Source organism: Leptonychotes weddellii, chromosome 12, assembly GCF_054177405.1.
Source record: "Leptonychotes weddellii isolate Sample4059 chromosome 12, ASM5417740v2, whole genome shotgun sequence".
Taxonomy (NCBI): Eukaryota; Metazoa; Chordata; class Mammalia; order Carnivora; family Phocidae; genus Leptonychotes; species Leptonychotes weddellii.
The window spans coordinates 79,592,894-79,618,787 of record NC_138380.1 but is presented as its reverse complement, the minus strand read 5'-3'; the positions used below and the strand labels follow the sequence as shown (position 1 = coordinate 79,618,787).

The window sequence follows — 25,894 nt, the reverse complement described above, 5'->3', positions numbered from 1 at the left end:
CTAAAGGCAGCCAGAGGGGGGAACAAAAAGATTGTAACTTACAAAAAAAAAAAGAAAAAGAAAAGAAAAGAAAAACCATTAGCCTGTCAGTGGATTTCTCAGCAAAAACTCCTATACGCCAAGAGAGTGAAATGACATATTCGAAGTGTTGAAAGATAAATTGCCAGCCAACAATAATCTATCCAAAGTTATCCTTTATATATTTCATACATGACATACAAAAATAATATAAATGTAAATATTACATTATATATACACATATATATTTATATATTTAAAATACTTTCCCAAACAACAAAAGTTGAAGGAATTCTTCACCACTAGACCTGCAAAAAATACAGAAAGGAGTTCTTCAAACTGAAAGAGAAAGATGCTAAATAGTAATATGAATACGTATGAAAGTATACAACACATTGGCAAAGGTAAACAGTCAGATTTAGAAAACTAATTCTATGATAGGATAATATGTTAACCACTTAACTATAGTATAAAGGTTAAAGAGAATATTAAAAATAACTACAGCTACTATAATTTGAAAATACACAACATAAAAAGTAAATTATGACATCAAATACATAAAAGGGGAGAGTAAAAGGGTGATGTTTTTGTATGCAAAATTGCTATCAGCTTAAAATGAACTATTTTATCTCTAAAATGTTTTATGTAAGCCTCATGGTAACTACAAAGCAAAAACCCAGACTATATTCATGAAAGATGAAGAAAGGGGAAATAGAGCATACCATCACAAAACCACCACCAATTTACAAAGGAAGACACAAACAGAAAAATGGAACAGAACTACAAAATAGCAATAAGATGGTAAGAATAAGTTCATATATATCAAAACTTCCTCTAAATATAAATGGATTGAATTCACCAATCAAAATATACAGAATGGCTAGATGGATTAAAAAACAAGCCCCAACTATAAGCTGCTTACAAGAGACTTGCTTCTGATTTAAAGATAAAGATAGGCTCAAAGTGAAGTGGTAGAAAAATTTATCCCATCAAGTGGAAACCAAAATAAAGCACAATTAGCTTTATTTATATGAGACAAAATATACCTTAAGCCAAAAAAACATAGTAACGAGAGACAAAGAAGGCCACCATATAATGATAAAGGGGTCAATTCATCAAGAAGATATAACAGTCATAAATATATACACACCCAACATCACAGCACCTATATATATTAAGCAATGCTAGCAGATCTGAAGGGAGAAATATAATGCAATATATCAGGGGTCTTCAACACCTCACTTTCATCAATGGATAGATCATCCAGACAGAAAATCAAGAAACACTGGACTAGAACCATACATTAAACCAAATGGACCTAACAGACATTTACAGAACACTCCATCCAACAACAACAGAATACATACTCTTCTCAAGTGCACACTGAACACTCTCCAGGATAGATCATACAATAGGTAATAAAGTCTTAACAAATTTAAGAAGACTGAAATCATACCAAGTATCTTTTCTGACCACAATGCTATAAACCACAAATCGACAAGAGAAAAACTAGAAATTGTATAAGCATGTGGAAATTAAACAACACACTCCTAAACCACCAATGGATCAAAGAAGAAATCAAAAAAGAAATTAAAATTACCTCAAGGGGCTCCTGGGTAGCTCAGTCCATTAAGTATCTGTCTTTGGCTCAAGTCATGATCCCAGGGTCCTGGGATGGAGCCCGCATCGGGCTCCCTGCTCAGCGGGGAGCCTGCTTCTCCCTCTCTGTCTGCCTCTCCCCCAACCCCCTGCTTGTGCACGCTCTATCTCAAACAAATAAAATCTTTTTAAAAAATTAAAATTAAAATTACCTCAAAACAAGTGAAAATGAAAATACACACACCAAAACCTATGGAATGCCACAAAAGCAGTTCTAAGGGGAAAGCTGATACCAACAAATGTATTAGGAAAACAGAAAAATCTCAAACAACCTAACTTTACACCTCAAGGAACTAGAAAAAGAAGAAACTAAGCCCAAAGTTAGGAGAAGGAAGGAAATAAAGATCAGAGCAGAAATAGAGACCAGAAAAATAACAGAAAAGATGAACAAAACTAAAAGCTAGTTTTCTGATGAATAAAGTTGGCAAACTTTTAGCCAGACTAACAAAACAAAACAAAGAGGGAGAGAAGACTCAAATCAGAACTGAAAAGAGATATTACAACTACAGAAATACATAGGATTGTAAAAAATTATGAACAATTATATGCTAATAAATTGGACAACCTAGAAGAAATGGATAAAATCCTAAAAATAATACAACCTACCAAGACTGAATCAAGAAGAAATAAAAAATATGAACCAACCAATAATGAAAATGAGATTGAATCATTAATCAAAAGACCTCCAACACAAAAAAAGTCTAGGACCAGATGGCTTCACTGGCAAATTCTGCCAAACACTTACTGAAGAATTAATGCCAATCCTTCTCAAACTCTTCGAAAAATTTTTTTTGAAAAAGAGGGAACACTCTCAAATTCAGTTTACAGGCCAGTACTACCCTGATACCAAAGCCAGAAAAGGACACTACAAGAAGAGCAACTATAGACCAATATTCCTGATGAACCTAAGATGCAAAAATTCTCAACAAAATATTTGCAAACAAAATTCAACAGCACATTAAAAAGAACATACACCATGACCAAGTGGGATTTATCGCTGGGATGCAAGGTTCAATATATACAAATCAATAAATGTGACAGACCACATTAATAGAATGAAAGATAAAAATCATATGATTATCTCTCTAGATGCAGAAAAAGCATTTGACAAAATACAAAATCCTTCCATTATAAAACCCTCAACAGGTGCCTGGGTAGCTCAGTTGGTTAACATTAAACATCTGGGGGCACCTGGGTGGCTCCGTCATTAAGCGTCTGCCTTCAGCTCAGGTCATGATCCCAGGGTCCTGGAATCGAGACCCGCATCGGGCTCCCTGCTCCGCGGGAAGCCTGGTTCTCCCTCTCCTACTCCCGCTGCTTCTGTTCCCTCTCTCGCTGTGTCTCTCTCTGTCAAATAAATAAATAAAATCTTAAAAAAAAAAAATCTGCCTTTGGCTCAGGTCATGATCCTCCCCCCCAATGCCCGCCTCAGGCTCCCTGCCTCCCTGCTCAATGGGCAGTCTGCTTATCCCTCTCCCTCTGCTCCTCCCCCTCCCCCCAGTCATGCTTACACTCTCTCCCTCAGATAAATAAAATCTTAAAGAAAATAAATAAAAAATTAAAAAAATAAAATCCTCAACAAACTGGGTATGGAAGGAACATACCTCAACATAATAAAGACCATATACAACAAACCTACAGCTCACATCATACTTAATGGTGAAAGATTGAAAACATTTTCTCTAAGATCAGGCACAAGACAAGGGTGCCCACTCTCACCACTTACTCAACATAGTACTGGAAGACCTAGCCAGAGCAAATAGACAAGAAAAATAAAAAGCATCCAAATTGGAAAGGAAGATAGAAAATTGTCATTATTTGCAGTTGATATGAGCTTATATAGAGAAAATCCTAGAGACTCAACCAAAACACTGTTGCAACTGATCAAATTCAGTAAAGTTGGGTATAACAACCAGCATGCAGAAATCAGGTGCATTGCTATACACTAATAATGAAAAACGTTTTTTAAAACTATCCCATTCACAATTGTATCATAAACAATGAAATACTTAGGAATAAATTGAACCAAAGAGGTAAAAAAGATCTGTCTAATGAAAAATACAAGACTGATGAAACTGAAGATGACACAAATAAATGGAAAGATATTGTGTGTTCATGTTTGGTATGAATACTGTTCAAATGTCCATACTACCCAAAGCCATCTATAAATTCAATATAATCCCTACCAAAATTTCAATAGCATTTTTCACAGAAATAGAAAACAATCCTAAAATATGTATGGAACCACAAAAGACCCCCAACAGCCAAAAAATCCTGACAAAGAACAAAGCCACCATTCTTCCTGACTTCAAATTATACTACAAAGCTAGAGTAATTAAAATAGCATGGTACTGGCATAAAAATAGACACCTAGACCAAAGGAATAGAATAGAGAGCCCAGAAATAAACCCACATACATGAAATAGTAGAATGGTGGTTTAGTCTTGCACTTTAAATTCACCAATAAAGGGCACCTGGGTGGCTCAGTTGGTTAAGTGACTACCTTCAGCTCAGGTCAGGATTCTGGAGTCCCGGGATCGAGTCCCTCATTGGGCTCCCTGCTTGGCGGGGAGTCTGCTTCTCCCTCTGACCCTCTCCCCTCTCATGTTCTCTGTCTCTCTCAAATAAATAAATAATCTTAAAAAAAATAAAAATAAAAAATAAATTCACCAGTAAAAAGTGAGCCCATATAACCCTAGGCCCCCACCCTCTACCTCTAATAAAAGCAGAACCCTATGCCTGTGTGCTTGCGCTGTGTGTGTGTGTCTGTCTGTCTGTCTGTGTAGCCCCAGGTGTGCTGTGCAGTGTTGAGGTCCTGTAGGTAATAAACCTCTTTTTCCTAAGTTTCCTGATTGGTTATTGCTGGAGGCCATCTTGCAATTATAAGAACCATAAGAGCTAATCCAGCCACCACATTGGTTATTGACAGGCTGACAGCAACACAAAATAATTGCCTTAGTCAGCATGAATGCATAACTGCCCTTTCAATTCACCAAGGGGAATGCCCTTTAGCTGCAACTTGCTTACTTAGCACCTAACTCAGGCGGGTAAGACCATCAGGGAAATGAGCACCATTTGTTGGGGTTCTACAGCACTGCTATGTGCTTTGGCCTATTGCCTCTGTCACATGTTGCCTGCGGCATCCAACCCAAAATGTTATAGCTGCCATAAGAGTCCAGCAATCTCCCCTGAGCAACACGATCAAGGGTATATAGTCTAACAAGGTGATTAGGCCACTAATTCTAGAGGCCTTAACTGGCTATTAATGTGCGTGAGGGTCCTTCACTCCTCAAGGCCAAGTAGAGCTAAGGAGGGTGGGCTGGATTGCAAGGCTACTGTCATAGTGCAAGGTGAGGCTCTGGGGTAAAGGCACAAGGAAAAGATTCCCGTAGGTGAGGAGGATGGGTGACCTCTGCTTCCATTCCCTGAGTCAGTGGGTCATGCCCGGACTACATGTCCTAACCCAGAAGAGCGGAAGAGCCACCAGAGAGAAAATACAACAGAAGCCTATGGTCCGTGTCACCACTTCACTCACTGCTGTCACTCTCCGTCCCCTGACCCAATGGGATATTATGGGTCCAATCCCTGGTGTGATGTTGCTAAAAAAAATTAATGGACAAATATAAATGTCCTGAACATCTGGTACCAGCACCTCCTAAGAACCCTGAAGAGGTACACCAGCTTCTTGATAAATGCAAACCCCATGAAGCTCCTTGGGCATTGCTCGGTGCCATGCAAACCATGCCAAGACTCTAGTTTATGCTCCAGAGGCCTAAGAGCTTTTCCCCAAGACCCTGTGTGTAGCATACTAGTGGAGGTGGACCCCAATCCCAGAGAGGTCTCTTGGGACACCCTGAAAAGGAAAATGACAACCTATGAAGAGGGCTCACAGTGACATCACCCCAAATTTTCCAGTAACAACACATAAGATTAAGTTAACAGGAGAAAACAAGAAGTTGAAAGGGAGATCAAAAACTACCTTATCTGAAATTCAAAGTTTTCTTAAAGATTTCATGCCCCAAGAAGGACAGAGGGGAGCTAACTGGCTCTTTCAGGGTTTTTTGCTTGTTTGAAATGGCCTCTGAACTGTCCACCATGGCAGGCAAAATCCATCAACTGGCTGGTATCTCTAAAGACCCTAAAACCCATCTTTCTTAAAGTTGTATGCTCGGGCGCCTGGGTGGCTCAGTTGGTTAAGCGACTGCCTTCGGCTCAGGTCATGATCCTGGAGTCCCGGGATCGAGTCCCACGTCGGGCTCCCTGCTCGGCAGGGAGTCTGCTTCTCCCTCTGACCCTCCCCCCCTCATGCTCTCTCTCTCTCTCATTCTCTCTCTCAAATAAATAAATAAAATATTTTAAAAAATAAATAAATAAAGTTGTATGCTCATTTCTTCTGAGATACCAAAGATCCTGAGGCCCCTAGGCTTTCCCATGAATGGGGCAGAATGAAAAAATATGCCTCACAAGATGTCCCTGGCACCAAAGGAAAAGCTGACAGGGTAATCAAGGCCTCTAGAGAGAATGAGGAGGGGGGAAAGGCAAAGGCCCCTAGAGCCACCAATATGTGGACCAGGAAGGGCCCTCCCTCTCTTAACCTGAATATTTATTGCCTGGGGCTGTGCCCATCCTTGCATCATAATGATCACTACTAAGGCTCACAGTAAGTGGAAAACATTAGATGAGGCCCATCTCCTGCTGCAAAAAACTGGCATACTTCAATAGGTTGATCATTTCCATGACCATAGTGACCCAAATGACCCCCTCTTCATTTCCAACCCTGAAGAGACCCCATTTGACCCTGAGCTAGAGAATTATTCTTTATCAGGTGCTCCCCCTAATTACTGGCTGACACTACTACATTTTAATTGGGACTGCCAAAATCATCCAAAAGGCCCTAAAACTCCTAGGAAAAAACTTTCTCTGTCCCTTGAAGGTGTAAATGTTGCCATGTCTTTGAAATGTAAACACCCAGGCAGTAATTAAAACTGCCCACAATCCCCTGAGACTAAAGAAGAACAATGGATGCAGAAGTCTTTTAAAATACAAAGTGCTATAAAAGATCTCTTGCCCAAGATCTAGTCCACCTTAATCTAGCCTCCAAAGGTTACTTATCAAGGACAAATACAGATCTTAAAAATCTTCTCCGCAAGTATTAGTAAAAAGTTTTAGCCATTGGACTGGGTAATCTTAATTTGTTCTGTCTGCCAGACACAATCTTTGGATTAAAATGTTATTTATAAACTACTGAGTTTTATATTGCTGTACCTGATTCATAGCTAAAAATTTAAAATGAAAGCTACAGGGTCTGTGTGTCTGTCTACATGTTTATGTATAAACTTACACTGTGTGTGATTTTTTTCCTCTCTACCTATGGATGGTACTGCCAAATTTAATTTGTAAAACAGCTCTAACTGGCTTAAAGAAATAAACACTTATCAAATTAAATATTTCTAAACTCTCAGAAATGTATTGGAAACTAACTCAAATGTTTTTCAAATTCACATGACCTAGGAGAATCTGGTAAATAAAAGCTAAAGTTTGTTGCTTTAATTAAAATAGGCATGTCTTCAGAGTTATCAGCATTAAATATAATGGGGACTTACAACTTTTATTCTACCTGGGTTTATAAGCCAAATAAGGTCATGTTATCTCTGTTGCAAAAAAAATTTTGTCAGCAAGAAAAATAAGCTGATGGATAGCTCTTTTAATGTCTCACAAGATTTTCATGAGTAATCTAAATATAATTGTTAAGAACAAGTACACTAAATAAATGTAAGTGAAATAAAAGCTTTTAAATAAACTTTTCAACAATTATGTGTTATGATATGTCTACTTAAATAGGTTCCCAAATCTCTTTGGTAATTTATACCCTCAGTGTTTTGCTAAGTTAAGTGGTGGAAATTCATGAAATGTCTAGATCATTTCCAAATAAGATAAAATACTGAAACATTAATTGCTAAACAAGCTTATCTACTCTTAATCTCTTATTCAGAGGAACTAAATATATTTGGGTATACTAGTAAACATGTTTGTGCCACACTGAAAAATTGTACCATGAGGAAATTTTGAAATGTACTCATAAATTTGCCAATCTAAAAAATGCTGACCTGACAGTTCAAAATTGCTTGCACTTCTTGGTTTTCATTGGAAATTAAGGTATTAAGGGTTAAGAATTCTAATAATATACATCATTAAAGCTGCTAGAAATAAGGGGAAAAAGCTCTGTATGCAAGGAAAATAGGATGTAATTTTGGCTAAGAAAAGGTATGAGGTATGCAGATGCATGTTTGTTAAGGGAAAAGAAAGTAAATTTGTCCTAAAGTAAAATTGGTTACTTCGGAATGGGATAGAGGAAAATAAAGTACAAAATGGTATAGGAAGTTCAGGAAAGAGAGAAGGGGGAAAAAAGAATTTTATCTTGTATAAATCAAGCTAACTAAAACTGAATTGTTATTATAAGGATTTTTAAAAATGACTCTTGGGGCGCCTGGGTGGCTCAGTCATTAAGCATCTGCCTTCGGCTCAGGTCGTGATCCCAGGGTCCTGGGATCGAGCCCCACATCGGGCTCCCTGCTCCGTGGGGAGCCTGCTTCTCCCTCTCCCACTCCCCCTGCTTGTGTTCCCTCTCTCGCTGTGTCTCTCTCTGTCAAATAAATAAAATCTTTAAAAAAAAATAAAAATAAAAATGACTCTTATTATCAACAGTGTACTTATATAAACAAAAATCTAATTTTCTTTCCTATGCTATAAGAACAGTGTTTTCTTGGACTACTGGTCTACTTAAAAGAATGTAAAAAGTTTTTCTTTACCTTTTAAGTAATCTGCCTAGAAAACAAAGATTCTATGTTTAATCAAAGTAATTCCCTGTGCTTCATGCTGTCTTTATCAGGTCTTTGATTACTTAAGAAAACTAAGTCTTCTCAGTTAAGAGCTGAAGTTGTTGGTTTTGTTTACAGCTATTCTACTGAGAAGTCTGTCACTTTAGTTAAAAGGATAAGTATCATTTCACAGTGACTTATGATCCTATTTAATCAAGTGTACTAAATCATTTTGACATTTTTGACAAACTTCCCAAAAATCAACTTCTAAATGAAGTCTTTCTGACCTCAAATTAACTTTGGGATTTTTCAGAGGGTCCCTGATATATCTAAAAATATTTGTTCTCATAAAAAGAGAAATGATAAATTAGGCTTATTTGACATGTTAAATTACATGGAAAGCACTGTCAAATAAGAAGTGATGCTATAACCTTACACCTAAGGGAGACAGGAGAAGAAAAAACAAAACCCAAAACCAAGCAGAAGGAAGAACATAATAAAGATCAGAGCAGAAATAAATGATATAGAAACTAAAAAAAAAAAAAAAACTGATAGAACAAATCAATGAAACCAGGAGCTGGTTCTTTGAAAAGATTAATAAAATTGCGGCACCTGGGTGGCTCAGTCAGTAGAACATGAAACTCTTAATTTCAGGGTTGTAAGTTTGAGCCCCATGTTGGCTGTAGAGATTTCTTAAAAATAAAAATCTTTAAAAATATTTTTTAAAAAGAAATATATTTTTATTTTTCAATTTTTATTTATTCTATTTAAATTCAATTAACTAACATATAGTGTATTATTAGTTTCAGAGGCAGAGTGCAGTGATTTAAAAAAAGAAATTCTTAAAAAAATCAACAAAATTGATAAACCTCTAGCCAGACTCATCAAAAAAATAAAAAAGAGAGAGAGAGAGAGAAGAGGGGGTCTCAAATAAAATCACAAATTAAAGAGGAGAAATAACAACTGACAACACAGAAATACAGACTATTTTGAGAGAATATTACAAAAATTATATGCCGACAAATTGGACAAACTAGAAGAAATGGATAAATTCCTAGAAACATATAAACGACCAAACTGAGGCAGGAAGAAATAGAAAATTAGAGCAGACCAATCATCAGCAATGAAATTAAATCAGTAATCAAACTCCCAACAAACAAAAGTCCAGGTGAAGTCTACCAAACATTTAAAGAAGAGTTAATGCCTATTCTCAAACTTCCAAAAAATAGAAGAGGAAAACTTCCAAATTCATTGTATGAGGCCAGCATTACCCTGATATCAAAACCAGATAGAGACACCACAAAAAAAGAAAACTACAGGCCAATATCTCTGATGAATATAGATGTAAAAATTCTCAACAAAATATTAGCAAACTAAATCCAACAATACATTAAAAAAAATTATTCACCACAATTAAGTGGGATTTATTCCTGGGATACAAGTGTGGTTCAATATTTGCAAATCATCATATCAGTAAGGATAAGAACTATATGATCATTTAAATAAATGCAGAAAAAGCACTTGACAAAGTACAATATCCATTCATGATGTAAGTTTAGAGGGAATCTACATCTCTGTTGACCTACCCCAACAAAGTAGGCTTAGAGGGCACATTTCTCAACATAATAAAGACCTTATGTGAAAAACCCATAGCAAACATCATACTCAATGGGAAAAATTTAGAGCTTTTTCCCTAAGGTCAAGAACAAGACAAGGATGTCCTCTCTCAACATAGTACTGGAGGCCCTAGCCACAGCAATCAGATGACAAAAAGCAATAAAAGGCATTCAAATTAGTAAGGAAGAAGTAAAACTTGCACTATTTGCAGATAACATGAAATTACATATAGAAAACCCTAAAGACTCCATCAAAAAACTACCAGAACAGATAAATGAATTCAGTAAGATCGCTGGTTATAAAATCAATGTACAAAAATCTGTTGCATTTCTATACACCAGTAATGAAGTAGCAAAAAGAGAAATTAAGAAAACAATCACATTTACAATTGCACCAAAAATAATAAAGTACCTAGGAATAAACTTAACCAAACAGGTGAAAGACCCATACTCTGAAAACAATAAAACATTGATGAAAGAAATTGAAGACAACACAAAGAAATGGGAAGACATTCTATGCTCATGGACTAGAAGAAGAAATATTGTTAAAATGTCTATACTACCCAAAGCAACCTACACATTTAATGCAATCCCAATCAAAATATTACCAGCATTTTTCACAGAACTAGAATAAACAATCCTAAAACTTGTATGGAACCACAAAAGACCCTGAATAGCCAAAGCAATCTTGAAAAAGAAAAACTTGAGGTATCACAATTCCAGACTTCAAGTTACATTACAAAGTTTTAGTAATCAAAACTTTTAAAAGTTCAATCTGAAATTTCATATTAAAAGTTCCAGCAAAGCAGACCTAAAGGAGTCTATATGGTCAATACAGGACCTATGTAAATAATCAGGCCAAGTTTAACGAGACTAGACTTACTTTGATAACAAATTAGTCTTACTTTGATTATCTCTGATAGAAACAGAACTAACTGTAGAGAGAAAAAAACTATGTTTCAGTGGAAAACTATAGTACACCCCTGTGGATATCAGATTTTGGTCCTGTTAATTGTCTTCGAGGTTTTGTTTCTACCTGTAAACTGGACTGGCTGCTAAATTCTTCTCGTTTTCTCCAATAGCTGGCTACAACTCTCCAAACTAATGTCTCCAGTTTTTCTCCCACCTGCTGACTTGGAATCATTGAGCACTAAAACTGCCCTTTTCCCAAAGCCATGCAAGCTAACACTGGACAATTTGATATAAACTTCAGAGAAATCACAACAGCGCATGTATGGACAATTTTCACACCTGTTGCGGTGCAGGCCACTGAGAAAGATCACCAGAGACATTCAAACTGCAGACCAGGAAAATCTATCAGACTGTCACTATCTGCCTTCCCTCCATCTGAAGATGCTTCCAGCCCAATATCTAAAAATCTTCTTGAGTGGTTGCCTTCAGAACACAGAAACTGCGATTATAACTTGCTCTGATCATTAACCTTTGTGTTTTGTTTGGTTTTGGTTTCCATAGAAATGCCTCTTATTAGATACCTAATGCAAATACTTCTACCAAATAGGCTTAACTTTGGGAGCCCACCTGCATCACCACCTCCTGAAAGGAGACACAACCTTTAATTGACCTATCCTCAGGACTAAGAGACCAGTTCAAAGAGATATTGAACAATCTACCAACTCAGGATAGGTTCAAACTTATACCAAATGGCCCAAGATGTTAAAGTATTTCCCAATACTGGGGTGGCTCAGTCAGTTAAGCATCCAACTCTTGATTTCGGCTCAGGGTCATGAGATCAAACCCCACATCGGGCTCTGCACTGGGCATGGAGCCTGTTTAAGATTCTTTCACTCTCTCTCCCTCTGTTCCCTCCCCCATCCCTCATAATTAATTAATTAATTAATTTAAAAAATATTTCCCAATACTACCCAAATCTTTGAAGAAATTCCTAGGGTCCCTGAGATCACAGACTTTGGTTTTCCTGCAGGACCTTTCAAGTTTGGGACAATAGCTCTAGATTGGATTTCAGACTATTGCCTATATAATTATTATAAGATTTGTTACTATAATCCTATTTAGATATATACTTTCTGGCTTACAAAGTGCCCTCCTCCTGATATTTAGCATATCAGCTACCCAGGAGATTAATGTCCTCACTGTTGACTCTTATGCCTTGGAATCAGAGTGGACTGTAGTGTAGACCCTGACAGTTTTTTTTTTTTCTTTTTTAATTTCAAGTGTCTGACTAAAGATTTTATTGCCAAGGCATCCACTTCAGAGAGGAGTTCACTTAAAAGATGGCTATCTCGAATAAACACACTGCCAGCTACATCAACAGATCAAGAGCCAGGTCTCCTGTCCCCATTGAGGCTCCTTTGTTTTAGATCTTGCTTGATTTCTATATGATCATTTGGGCAACTTGTTTCTTCTCTTCCTGAGTTTTAAATTCCTGCTCTTATGTTTGTTTTAAATTCACTAATAAAGAGTGAGCATGCAAAACCCAAGCCCCCCACCTTCCATCCCAAAAAAACACCCCAAGTCTCGTGCACACTCTCTCCACCGGCAACCCCACTGTGTGGCCCCAGGTATGCTGTGCAATTTCCAGATCCTTTAAGTAATAAAGTTTCCTGATGGTTATTACTGAAGTACATCTTGAAATCATTAGGACCGCAAGGGCTGATCCAGCCACAATATTGGTTATTGACAGGCTGAGACTAGCACAAAACAGGTGGTTACAAGGGGTTGGAGGGTAGAGAAATGAGGGAGATGTTGTTTAAAGGTACAAACTTGCAACTAGTAGATAAATAAGTTCTGGAGACCTAATGCACAGCATAAGTGATTACAGTCAACAATACTGTATTTTGAACTTCAAATTTCTAAGAGATGTGATCTTAATTGTTCTCACCACAAAAAAAAGAAATGAAAATTAGGTCTGTGATTGAGGTGTTACCTAATGCCACAGTGGTAATCATAAATCAATACACTGTATGCCTCAAAGTTATGCAATGTTATATATCAGTTATATCTCAATAAAAAAACTAATCTCACTTAAAAACAAACAAACAAACAAACAGAAACAGGAGAAAAAAACCTCTGCACCTGTCTCACACATGCACACTCCACTATTGTAAGCAGGTCACATGGCCAGTCCAAAATTAGTGGGATAAGCAAATATACTCTTCCCATGAGAGTGTGAGGGGTGTGGGGAGAAAGAGTAGGAATGAAGGAAGAATAAATACTTGCTAAATAAAAAGGTCATCTGCCCCAGAGTCATGTGGGAAGCTAGGCACAAGAGAATGATCTCACCTTGGAGGGTACTCAGGTAATGATAAAGGAAGAGACAGAAGTGATGATGATGTTAAGGTTTGTTATACAAATGACCCAGTCAGCTGAAGAGCACAGACAGCATGTTCCTGATCCCAGTGGAAGAGAGTCTTGTTGAAGGAAGAGTATAAACTGGTGCAACATTTTTGTAAGGTTGTTCAGCAATATTCACTGAAATACAAAAAAATGCAGGGGCACCTGGATGGCACAGTGGGTTAAGCGGCCAACTCTTGGTTTCAGCTCAAGTCATGATCTCAGGGTCATGAGATTGGGCCCCATGTCAGGCTCCACAGTCAAGACAGAGTCTGCTTAAAACTCTCTCTCCCTCTGCCCCTCCCCCTTGCACTCTCTCTGTGTCAAATAAATAAATCTTTTTTTAAAAAATACAAAATGCACATACTTTTTGATCAACAATTTATCTCCTAGAATTGTACCTGTGAATATTCTAAGCAAATCACAAGTAAAACAGTGTTTATAGTAGGAAATAAAAATGGGTAAATAACTAGGGCACCTGGGTGGCTCAGTCAGTTAAGATTCTGACTGTTGATTTTGGCTCAGGTCATGATCTCATGGTCATGGGATCAAGCCCCACATCGGGCTCCGTGCTCAATACAGATTCTTTCTCCCTCCCCCTTTGCCCCTCCCCACCTGCGTGCTCTCTCTCTCTCAAATAAAAATCTTCTTTTAAAAAATGGGTAATAACCTAAAATTTAAAAATTTAAAAAAATGGGTAATAACCTAAATTTTAGGACATGGTTAAATAAATCATGCTCTATCCATGAAATGAGACATTTTACAATTGTTAAAAAACAAAATATACTCGGGGCGCCTGGGTGGCTCAGTTGGTTAAGTGACTGCTTTCGGCTCAGGTCATGATCCTGGAGTCCCCGGATCGAGTCCTGCATCGGGCTCCCTGCTCGGCAAGGAGCCTGCTTCTCCCTCTGACCCTCCCCCCTCTCATGTGCTCTCTCTCTCTCTCATTCTCTGTCTCAAATAAATAAATAAAATCTTTAAATATATATATATATACTCTACACATACACACATATAGAAAGATCTCCAAGATATAGTATTAAATTTAAAAAATCAAAGTTCAGAAAAATGACCAAAAAATACAAACAGGCAAAAAAACCATAGGAAAGAAAACCCAAACTCTCAATATGAAAATGTGCTCAATCTTAGCAGTAATTAAGGACTTCTAATGATAATAATAAGAAACCATTTCACCCTCAGAAAATTGACAAAAATGGCTTCTGATAATACTATGTGTTGGCATAATAAGGGAATAGCAGGAGCTCTTACATATCAGCAATAGTATTATTCACAAGTAAAATAGGGACCTGCCTCTCAGGACAAATGCCTGACCAAGAGACAGCTGATGATATAAAAGTAAGGAGACCTTTCATTTTCTTTTTTGATAAAGTAGATCACACATAGGCTATGATTTTTAACAAAGTATTTGAAAAAACTTTCATTGGTTGACAATTAGAAAAATTAGGAGCATTCACAGCTGGCTAAATAAACAAAGAGTTCAGATTGATTAACCAGCCAATACCAGCCAAAAGGAGTGTAGACTGGGTTTTTTCAATGTCCTCAGTGACAGAACAGACAGCCTGCTCACCCAGTGGGCAAATCCATCATCTAACACAGTGCACATCCAACTGATCTACTGGATGAAGCAAAAGATTCAAATAGACTGGGCAGGTTAAAGAACAACAAAACTATATAATAGGCATCAGTGTGAAGCCAAATGTTTAAGTACAAATTTTCAGTGGGACGAGTACAGCATAGGAGGGATGTGGTTTATTAGCAGTTCACGTGAAAAAGAACTGGGAGGATTTTTTTCATTAGAAGATCAAGTCAAGTGAACAGTATGATGTGGCTACTCCTGCCCCCCACCAAGAAAAAAGATGTATTACAGACTAAGATATATTACCACAAGAGTTCCAAAGATGGTGAGATAATTAGGTTATCTGAAGTGCCATGTTCAGATCTGAAAGGACACTGTAACATTAGTTCTTATGAGGCAGGTACTAAAAGCTCGACTTTATAAGAAACTACAATTCAGAAGAAATGGCAGCACAGCTTGTAAACAGCCTAGCCAGGACTCAAACCGAGGTCTCTAAATGTAAAGCCCTGGCTCTTGATTATGACATTCTACCACTCCCAACTGGAGGGCAGCCAAAGAAAGACCAAGCTGGAGAAGAATGTTCCAACAGTGAGAACCACTGGGAACAGAACCCCCACAGCCAACAACACGTGGTACATTCCTATGATCTCAGGAGTTGAACTGGGCCCAGAAGGCTGATATAAACAAGTCATCAACTGGTCATGAAGATAAAAAATAAAAATGAGAAACTGAGGGTTGTGGAAGGAGAGGTGGGTGGGGGGATGGGATAACTGGGTGATGGGCATTAAGGAGGGCACATGTGATGAGCACTGGGTGTTATACACAACTAATGAATCATTGAACACTACATCAAAAACTAACGATGTTGGCTAACAGAATTTAAATAAGTTTAAAAAAGAAAAGAAAAATGAGAACTATGAACACTTTAACAGTCATATAATGGCTATTAGTAGATATGGACAATAAACAAACTGACATCTTGTGGACACACCTACCACTGCCTCATCTGAGTCGTCTGTGCTCCACCACCTAGATTCCACTGGAAGTTTGCCTATGGCAAAAAACAGGCACACGGAACTCTGGGGTCACCTTTGGCCTAAGGTAGAACTCAAACTCAGAGAGGCTCTAAGTGGGGCAGGTAGGTAGACCAACCTTGAACTCTCCAGTTACAATTACTCAGGTGTTTCCAAATCACCAGAGGGAGCAGCGTGAGGAAAAAGTAATACTAAATGCTCCAGCAGGAAGTGATCCAAGTCAGTTTCATGAGGCTGAATCCCAGGAATTTTCCTTCAACCACTGCAAAGGAGAAAGGCACTTACTCTTTGAGGGAGCCAGGCTATGAGCCTGAAGCTACCAACACCATTCTGCCACCACATAAAGAAGGTCTAGCTGGTAATAAAGGCCACACAGAGGAAAGTGTGGCTGGGAGCCAGAGATCGAATCCTAGGGTGAATGATACCTGTACTTGTTATTTGTTGCTACGTAATGAATTACCCCAAAACATAGCAACATAAAGCAACCCACTGATTATCTTGCAGTAGCTGACGGGCAGGAATGCAGTGGGGCCTAGTTGAGTGTTTCTAGTTCAGCAGTTAAGATAATGACCAGGCCTACAGTCTTCTCAAGGCTCCACTGGGGGAAGAGCTGCACTCACATGGCTGTCCACAGGTCACAGAGAACCCACTTCCAAGCTCACTCATGTGGCCTTTAGCAGGTCTCAGGTTCTTGTTGGCTGTTGGCTAGAAACATTCATTTCTTGCCACCTGGGCCTCTCCACAGGGCTACTCACAACATGGCAGCTTGACTCTCCCACATCAAGAGCTCTAGGACAGTGTGAGCAAGCAATGGCAAGCCAGACAGAAGTCATGGTCCTTTTACAACCTAATCCTGGAAATGACATCCCACTCCTGTAGCCATATTCTACCTGTTAGAAGCAAGTCTCTAGATCCAACCTACACTCAAGGTAAGGGGATTACACGGGGCATGAATACCAGGAGGAAAGGATCATTATGAACTATTTTAGAGACTGCCTAACACAACATTATTTGAGACCCAGGATTGGAGCCAAGCCATGCCTGAAGACAGATACTTCTGGTCTTTTCACTTATGAGAGTTACTTCTCTTTGCTGCAATCAGTTTGAGTAGGGTTTCAGTCAACTCACGTGTAGCCCAAGGAGTCCTTCACTAATATGTTAATATACACACTGAAAACAAACACCACCATCAATAAAACCAAAGTTGCAATAGTGAGGTCATCAAAACAAGTTTTCCCTAGAGTAAATGTGTGAGCCAACCAGTATTCTTAAATGTCCTGTGTGATCTTTGATGTGATTTTTGGATTTATTCTGCCTGGATTTATTCTGGCATTCTGATATTCTTCTCAGCTAATTTAGCAGGCCTTGTCATTGTGAGAGCATGCCAAAGTCAGAATTTCACTGCCAAAAAATGATGGTGAATAGAATTAGACCATCAGGAGTGCTACTAGTTTGACCTGCTATTAATACTCCAACACAGAAAGAAAAGCTTGAAAAAATGGAAAGTTAAAATAAAAATAAGTTTAGTTCAGTTAAAGGCAAACAATAAACTCAAATTTGATGTTTTTTTGTTTGCAATGCCTAAGAAAATAGTATCTATACAAATATGATGTGAAAATCTGACAAGCACTTGCATAATTTTAGCAGAAAGACACGCTATCATGTGTCTGTGGCTGAGAAACTATAACGTAGACAATATTGGGACTTAGGAATCTTTCCTTCTAAACCCATCCTTCAAATGGACAGTAGCCCCCCGCCCCCTTATCCACTGTGTCACTTTCTTGGTTTCAGTTTCACGGTTCAAAAACAAATGACCCTCTGACATACTGTCAGAAGGTCAACAGTAGCCTAAGGCTACATCACAGCACCGGCATTGTTCTCCTCACCTCATCTCACCACAAAGGCATTTTATCTCATCACACGTGTGAGGACAGGATAGTATCTTGAGAAAGACCACACTGACATAACTTTTATTACAGAAGAGTATTATAGCTGTTCTATTTTATTCTTGTTGTTGTTAATCTCATAATGTGCCTAATTTATAAATTAAAACTGTATCACAGGTGTACGTATAGAAAAAAACGTGGTACACATAGGGTTCAGTCCTTTGCATGGTTTCAGGCATCCACTGGGGGGTCTTGAACATATGCCCTGTGAATAAGGTGGGGAGGTCTTCTGTATTCTATTTAGCAACCAGTCATGGTAGAGAATGTCACTCACCCATGAGAAAAACTGAGATAAATCAGTTTGCTTTAGAAAACATAATGTGTGTAGTACTGCCTATTATTTTTAACAAAAAATTTCATTAATTATCTTCTTAACAGTACATTTTCACATGCACAGTGGCATTCCACTTCCTTCTAAATCAGGTATTGTCAAACTTGACCATCCTTCCAAATCATCTAGGGGCTTGTTACAACACAAATAGTTGGGCCTCACCCCCAGAATTTCCGACAAAGTTAGTCTGGGGTGATAGCCTAGAATCTGCATTTCTAGCAAGTTCCCAGATGATGCTGCTGGTGGTGATTGGGGACCACCCCTGAGAACCAGGCTCCTCCCACAGCTACTTGCAGGCACAGTGCTGATTCCCACAGCCTCTAAGGCTCCCACCCTTCTGGGCATTAAGAACTCCTAGTTCTTATCCAATACCCTTCTTTTTCCACTCCTGACACTTCTCCTAGCCTCCAAGAGAGGCAACCTGTGCATGCTCCTAACTTCCTCAAAGAATTTTAGATTTCTCAGTCACTAAAGGATTTTTACAGTTTCACTTTAAAAAGTGGGAGTGCACAAAGATACAAATGTATTAATCCGAAGGGGCACCTGCACCCCAATGTTTATAGCAGCAATGTCCACAATAGCCAAACTATGCAAAGAGCCCAGAGGTTCATCAAAAGATGGATAAAGAATGTGTGGTATAGGGACACCTGGGTGGCTGAGTCGGTTGGGCATCTGCCTTGGGCTCAGGTCACGATCCCAGGGTCCTGAGATTGAGTCCCGCATCAGGCTCTTTGCTCAGCAGGGAGCCTGCTTCTCCCTCTGCCTACCGCTCCCCCTGCTTGTGCTCTCTCTCTGGCAAATGGATAGATAAAATCCTAAAAAAAAAGAAGAAGAAGAAGAAGAAGACGTGGTATATATATACAATGGACTACTACTCAGCCATCATAAAAATAAAATCTTGCCATTTGCAAGACATGGATGGAACTAGAGGGTATTATGCTAGGCAAAATAAGTAAATCAGAGAAGGACAATTATATGATTTCACTCATATGTGGAACTTAAGAAACAAAACAGAGGAGCATAGAGGAAGAGAGGGAAAAATAAAACAAGACGTAATCAGAGAAGGAGACAAACCATAAGAGACTCTTAACCATAGGAAACAAACTGAGGGTTGCTGGAGGGGAGGGGGAAGGGGGATGGGGTAACTGGGTGATGGACATTGGGGAGGGCATGTGATGTGATGAGCACTGGGTGTTATATACATCTGATGAATCACTGAACTCTCCCTCTGACACTAATAATATGCTATATGTTAATTAATTGAATTTAATTTTTTTTAAAAGTGGGGGTATCTGACCTTTTGTTGAAGGAGTAGTAAAAATGGAGCTAGATCTTTAACGAGCTTAAAATACTAGCAAGAGAGGAGAATTTTGAGTGTATAGCCTAAGAGAATTTTATTACCTAAAAGATATTATATTACTTCAATTAAGTTCCCAATTTTTTTATTGTAGTAAACAATTGCTTGGAAAAAGTTAAAAAAAAATTTAAGCAAACTAGATTTTAGCGCTAATCAGGGACAAGGATTTCTTAAGCATATTTTTTCTTTTTGCAGTTTGTGTTTAGACAGAGCCTAGGCATATAATCAGACTTCAAGGAGAAAATATATTCAAAACAGATGAAATAATTTACTTTATTAGTTGCACAAAGAAATACCATCCAATTTTCTAAGTTAGGCTAAGAAAACTTGAAGTTGTCAACTGTAAATGAACAGGAAAAAAAAAAAGTGTTTAAAGAAACTCTACATTTCTTTGCCTTCATTCACCAGACTGCTAAAATGAATTTTTCAGAATCTCTCAGAATGGAAGACCGTAGAGGGTGGTTTCCATGGGTTTCTAATGAAAATACTGCAGTCTTTATTTTGATCTCCGTTTGAAATAGAATTGCTCTGCTGTTGGGTTCTTTTATTTTCATTTCTTCCTGTGTTAGGGGTTCCCTTCTCTGATGAAGAGTTAAATGGGATGACTAAAAGTTGCTGGGTGGAATGGCTGTGTTCTCCGCTCTGTAGATAGTACTTCATACGTGGTTGAGCATCCCAACTTAACATGTAACCAAAGTTACATGTAACTAGCTAGCACTAGCTAGCACTCCTTAATTTATTCATCCATGCAGACATTTATTAAGTACCTGCTAGGTACTGGGGATGCAAACTTAAATAATATACGGTCCCTGCCTCAAGTCCACAGTCTAAGGGAGAGAGACAGCCACAAATGGGTGGTTAGAGAGGCCGAGGTTGAGACCTAGCCTCAGGAGCCAGAGCACAGGAGTCTCAGCTGCCATCGTGGGAGTGGATGGCATTGCTCTGGGACTCTATGTAGACTGCCAAGCTGGGAAAGGATGGAACCTGCAGGAACACCAACATGTAGGAACAGAACCAACAGAGTGGTGGGAGAGGAGATCAGAGCAGGTGAGGGGCAAGGGTTACACCACAGAAGCCAAAGGAGGTATTTCCAGAAGGGAAAACACTCAACAGCATAATATACAGTGGGGAGGGCCAGTGAAACAGCCCAGAAAGAGTTGTTACGACTCAGAATTTGCTGACAGCCTCACAGAGGTGGTTGTCAGTGGAGAGATGAGGAAGCTCGAGGTCGGAACTGGAGAGTACGTGTAAGAGGATTTCAAGGACAGGAGGAGAGAGGAATTCTTTCCAGACTAAACAGATGATGAAAAAGCATTCTAGGCTGGAAGGAATGTTCCTCATTAAGGGCAGGTAAGGGCAAAGGAGTATTTGCCATGAATCAAATCTTAGTCTTCAGGCCTCTCACCTGAATGGACCCTGCCAGGCCCTGGGAGAGGCTCCAATGATGGGTTTACATGGGCATGTTTTTGTAAAATTTGCAAAAGAAAGATATTTGAGCTGCAACTGGTTAAGACCACTGACGCTTCCACTCTGGCTTCCCCTCCTAGTTCTCCTGCCAGTTATGTTGGTGTGAACACTGACTCTGGGGATCCAACCAAAGAGAAGTTGAAGATATATCTGATTTGAGTTTAGTGGGATATACTTGGGTGGTTTACAGTTATTTCCATATAGAGCTAAGCTGTTGTTAACTGTACCCTTATAAGAATGTCTTCCTGGAACATTCCTACCATCTACCCTGACTACTTAACCAGGGTCATGACCTGGGAGCCCAAAGATCATTTGTTTGACCATATGATCATGCTTTATGATGCCCAGCTCTGGAAGTATGTGGATAGTGAGGGAGAAACGAAGTTTGAAATGTAGAGAACCAGAAGCTAGGCTATGGAAAATTCTTCCAACTTTCATAACTCATACATGAAGAAACTTGTTCGAGGATGTCCCAAAGTTAACAGGTTAATTCTAAAGTTCTAAATAACATTACCAATAATGAATTATGAAGCTGTAAATAACTTTTCTAAACTCTTTAAAAAAAAAAAAAGGAATTTTGATCAAACCATGATAAAAGGAATGATGTATGTATGTATCTGTCTTAGCCTATTCAGGCTACTGCAAAAAATAAAAATAAAAATTTAAAAATTTAAATAAAAAAAAACAGAGATGGTGTGGCTTAAAAAACAAACATTTCTCTCTCACAGTCCTGGAAGCTGAGAAGTCTAAGATTAAGATGCTGGCAGATTCATGTCCAGTGAGAGCCTGACTCCTGGTTCATAGATGGCTGTCTTTTCTTTGTGTCCTCACTGGGCAGAAGAGACAAGGGAGCTCTCTGGGGCCTCTTTCATAAGGGCGCTCATCCCATTTATGAGGGCTCTGCCCTCAGACCTAATCACCTCCTTACACCATCACATTGGGGATTAGTCTTCAACACCTGAACCTAAGGGGGACAAAAACATTCAATCCATAGCACCATCCTTTTGTCATCTCTTAGAAATCATAAAATCTTTTACATATGAAGATGTGCTCAAAGAGTAAGCAGCCATGAACATAGGAAAAAAGTACTGTAGAGGGATGTTGGGCAGGTAATAAGTGTCTTTTGTTATTTTGCTAGATTTATGTGAAATTTGTTATTGGCTAGCCTCAAAAAAGGTTTAATTTGTTATGACACTATGTCTCATTCTAAATACTTTCACATCTACTATCTATTCTATTTTGTGTTGTTTTCCTCAAATTGCACCCCAGACACACACACAATTTATCTAAGTTTCTGGGTCCACAACACTTAGATCTGCCCCCATGGTATTAGCCTTCATGGGAAAGGCCTTGAGAGAAGGCAATACAAGGGTGGGGGTCCAGCATGTCCTGAGACTGACTCCCCCCTCCTACCTCTCCCATATGGGCAGAGAAAAACTCACTGAAAGGTTCTGAGCTTCTAGAAAGTGTTCAAAGCACCGAGTTCCTCGGGGAAGGCGGATGGCATGAGGAAGTGGCCTTCTCACAAGCCCTGCTCACCAGGAGATTTCTACTCCTTCCAGGACTCAGAGCTGGATGAAGCCAGCCAGGGTGAGTAGATACTTGTAAGAAACAACAGCTGTTGCCTCTACCACAGCAGGTGTTAAATCAAGTAGTATTTTGAATATTCTCCTTGGAAGCAAAAGGATCTGGGGATGGAGACAGAGAAAACCAGTGGAGTCTGACCAGCTCTGACAAGAGGCAAAAGATTTTCACCGAGGCACGGCTCCCCGGGACTTACGTATTTATTTATATGTTCATCAGCTCTCTCCCCTAACAGGATGCAAGCTCCTTAAGGTCAGCAACTTTGGCCATCGGTGTTACACCTGTGTAAAAACAGAAAACTACAAACCTCAGAACCCTGATCGAACCTTGGTTAAGATTATAGTTGGAATCAGAGGTTACACATTCCAAAAATGGTTAAGGAACTTTAAGAAAATGAAAATACTATTATCACAAATGCTTTGAGAATACCAAGCCGAGAGAGTCTTGAAGACACCAAAAATATAAATCTTAGCCAAGGTGGAATGAAGGACCTTTCAAGCCAAATCATTAAACTGGGTGCTTTGCTACAAGTGTTCTTGTGAAATTCTATTTTACCTGCAATGATTTACTGTTACATAACCCTTAACCTGGACACTTCACCTACGACATTTGTTTCCATTTTTGCTGGACAAAACTGAATTTCTTTTTCAAGATTTTATTTATTTATTTGAGACAGAATGAGAGAGAGAGAGAGAGCACATGAGAGGGGGGAGGGTCAGAGAGAGAAGCAGGTTCCCTGCCGAGCAGGGAGCCCGATGTGGAACTCGATCCACCTTAATCCAAAGAACTGATAAAGATAGATCAGGATCATGACCTGAGCCGAAGGCAGTCGCTTAACCAACTGAGCCACCCAAGCACCCCTGGACAAAACTGAATTTACTCATTGTACATTTGTTGTGGAAAATTTGGTTTGCAATAAACCTTGTATTTTTTATACTATTATCTATGACTTCTGATCTTATTGCAATTAACCAAACCAACACTATAAAAAGTGGCAGGACGCCTGGGTGGCTCAGTCGGTTAAGTGTCTGCCTTCCACTCAGGTCATGATCCCAGGGTCCTGGGATCGAGCCCCATGTTGGGCTCCCTGCTCAGCGGAGAGTCTCCTTCTCCCTCTCCCTCTGCCCCTTGACCCCACTTGTGCTCTCCGTCTCTAATAAATAAATAAAATCTTAAAAAAAAAAAAAGTGGCACAGATTCACTTGGGATTGGAAGGGCAAGATGAATTTCTCCTCTTCACATAAGCCGTCTAAGTTGTTTGTGGGGGATTTGTTGTTTTAATGAGGATAACAGCGGAATTGTTTTTGAAATACAATGGAGGACGTTTTCTTCCAGCTAGATCTTAGTATCCAGAAGAGTGTGAAGTACTTGGTAAATGTTCAGTACATGTTTGTTCACTGACTTGTTGACTTATTAATACTGAGAGAAAAATGTTTGTTAGAACAGGAATCAAATGGAAGTCAAAACATTAGACTTTTCCTTGGGTTCTCAGCAATAATTTTCATTAATTTTCTTCAAATCTTGAATATAAATGATTGTACATTCTCTAACCACATAACAGCATTATGGAGGAGGCAGAATCTGGTCAAAGATGAAATGGCAGTCATTACCCACATGCTTTATTTTTTATTGTGGTTTTTTTTTTAAGATTTTATTTATTTATTTGACAAAGAGAAGCACAGCAAGAGAGGGAACACAAGCAGGGGGAGTGGGAGAGGGAGAAGCAGGCTTCCCACCAAGCAGGGAACCCGATGCGGGGCTCAATCCCAGGACCCTGGGATCATGACCTAAGCCAAAGGCAGACGCTTAACAACTGAGCCACCCAGGCACCCCTTATGTAATGTTTTAAAACTGTTGGTCCCAACAACTGCTTTCAGCTTAGAGAGGGTTTTAAGCATGTCATAAAATAAAGCAGTAAATCAAGAAGCCACTAGAGGGCCACAAAAGGCCAGGAATTTATTGAAGAGCCAACAAAGGTTAGTGAGGGGATAGGAATGACCTAACTTCTATTTAGGTCCAAAAGGCAGAGGTAAAAACCTTAATCCAAAGAACTGATAAAGATAGAGCTGGGGAGGGGGAAAGATGGCAGAGGAGTAGGGGACCCTATATTAGCTGGTCCCTGGAATTGAGCTGGATATCTACCAGATCACTCTGAGCACCCACAAAACCAGCCTGAGATGTAAGAAGATCTGGATCTCTACAAACAGAATATTGCAGGCGGTTGGTTTTGAGGTATGAAGCGGGGAGCCCTGATTCCGCGGGCAAATATCGGAGGATAAACAGCAGTGGGAGGGAGCTTGGACGTGGGGACCCTACACCACCGGTGAGCGACAGCCTCGCGCACTGCGGAGGGGGCATAGACTAGCGGACCGGTAGCGGCAGGGAAAGGACTTTAGGGCAGCACCCGGGGTGGAAACCCAGAGTGGCGGGGTAGCGCCTGCGAACTGCAGGCCCTGGACAGAAACCCGGAGTGGCGGGGTCAAGCGCGGCCAGCAGTTTTAGAAGCACAAAGGGCAGAGATGTGCCCCGACCTGGAGGCAGGACTGGGGCGCTGTGGAGGGGCACACAACCCAGGACGCTGCAGTTTATAGCAGCATGGACAGAAACGGAGACGGTGCGGCCTGGAGAGCGCACTGAAGAACAGACTGCGGTCTCTCTGCTCTGAGGCAGAGGGTTGGAAACGGTCTCTTCTGCTCTGACTCGCAAAAGAGACGCAGAAAGCCGCCAGGGAAAGGCGCCAGAGAACAAAAGCCCCAAAGACTGATTCCCACTGAGCCCATCCCCCGCCACAGGGGGGCAGGGCAACTCCGCCCAAACACGGTTGCCTGAGTAACAGCGCGGCAGGCCCCATCCGCAGAAGACAGACTGGGAAAACAAGAGGCCAGCAACCCTAAGGTCCCAAGAAAACAGGTGCATCTTGCTTGGGTTCTGGTCAATAATTTCAACTCTATACATTCCCTCAAACACCCATCAACAGAATGACTAGGAGGAGGAGCCCCCAAAACAGAAAAGACTCAGAGATTATGACTTATGCTGCAGACTTACAAATGGATGCAGACATAACCAAGATGTCAGAGATGGAATTCAGGCTAGCAATTGTGAAGACAATGGCTAGAATGGAGAAATCAATTAATGGCAACATAGAGTCTCTAAGG

At 39.6% G+C, this 25,894-nt stretch overlaps 1 long non-coding RNA gene across 1 annotated transcript in view; it reads right to left on the bottom strand.

The window, feature by feature from the left end:
- Positions 1 to 23,831, bottom strand: part of LOC145716598 (uncharacterized) — a 121,854-nt gene extending 98,023 nt beyond the window's left edge. Inside the window, exon 1 of the long non-coding RNA XR_014139408.1 lies at positions 22,936 to 23,831. This is a non-coding gene — a long non-coding RNA (uncharacterized LOC145716598). The remainder of the gene's footprint in view (positions 1 to 22,935) is intronic.
- Positions 23,832 to 25,894: the final 2,063 nt, after the last annotated feature.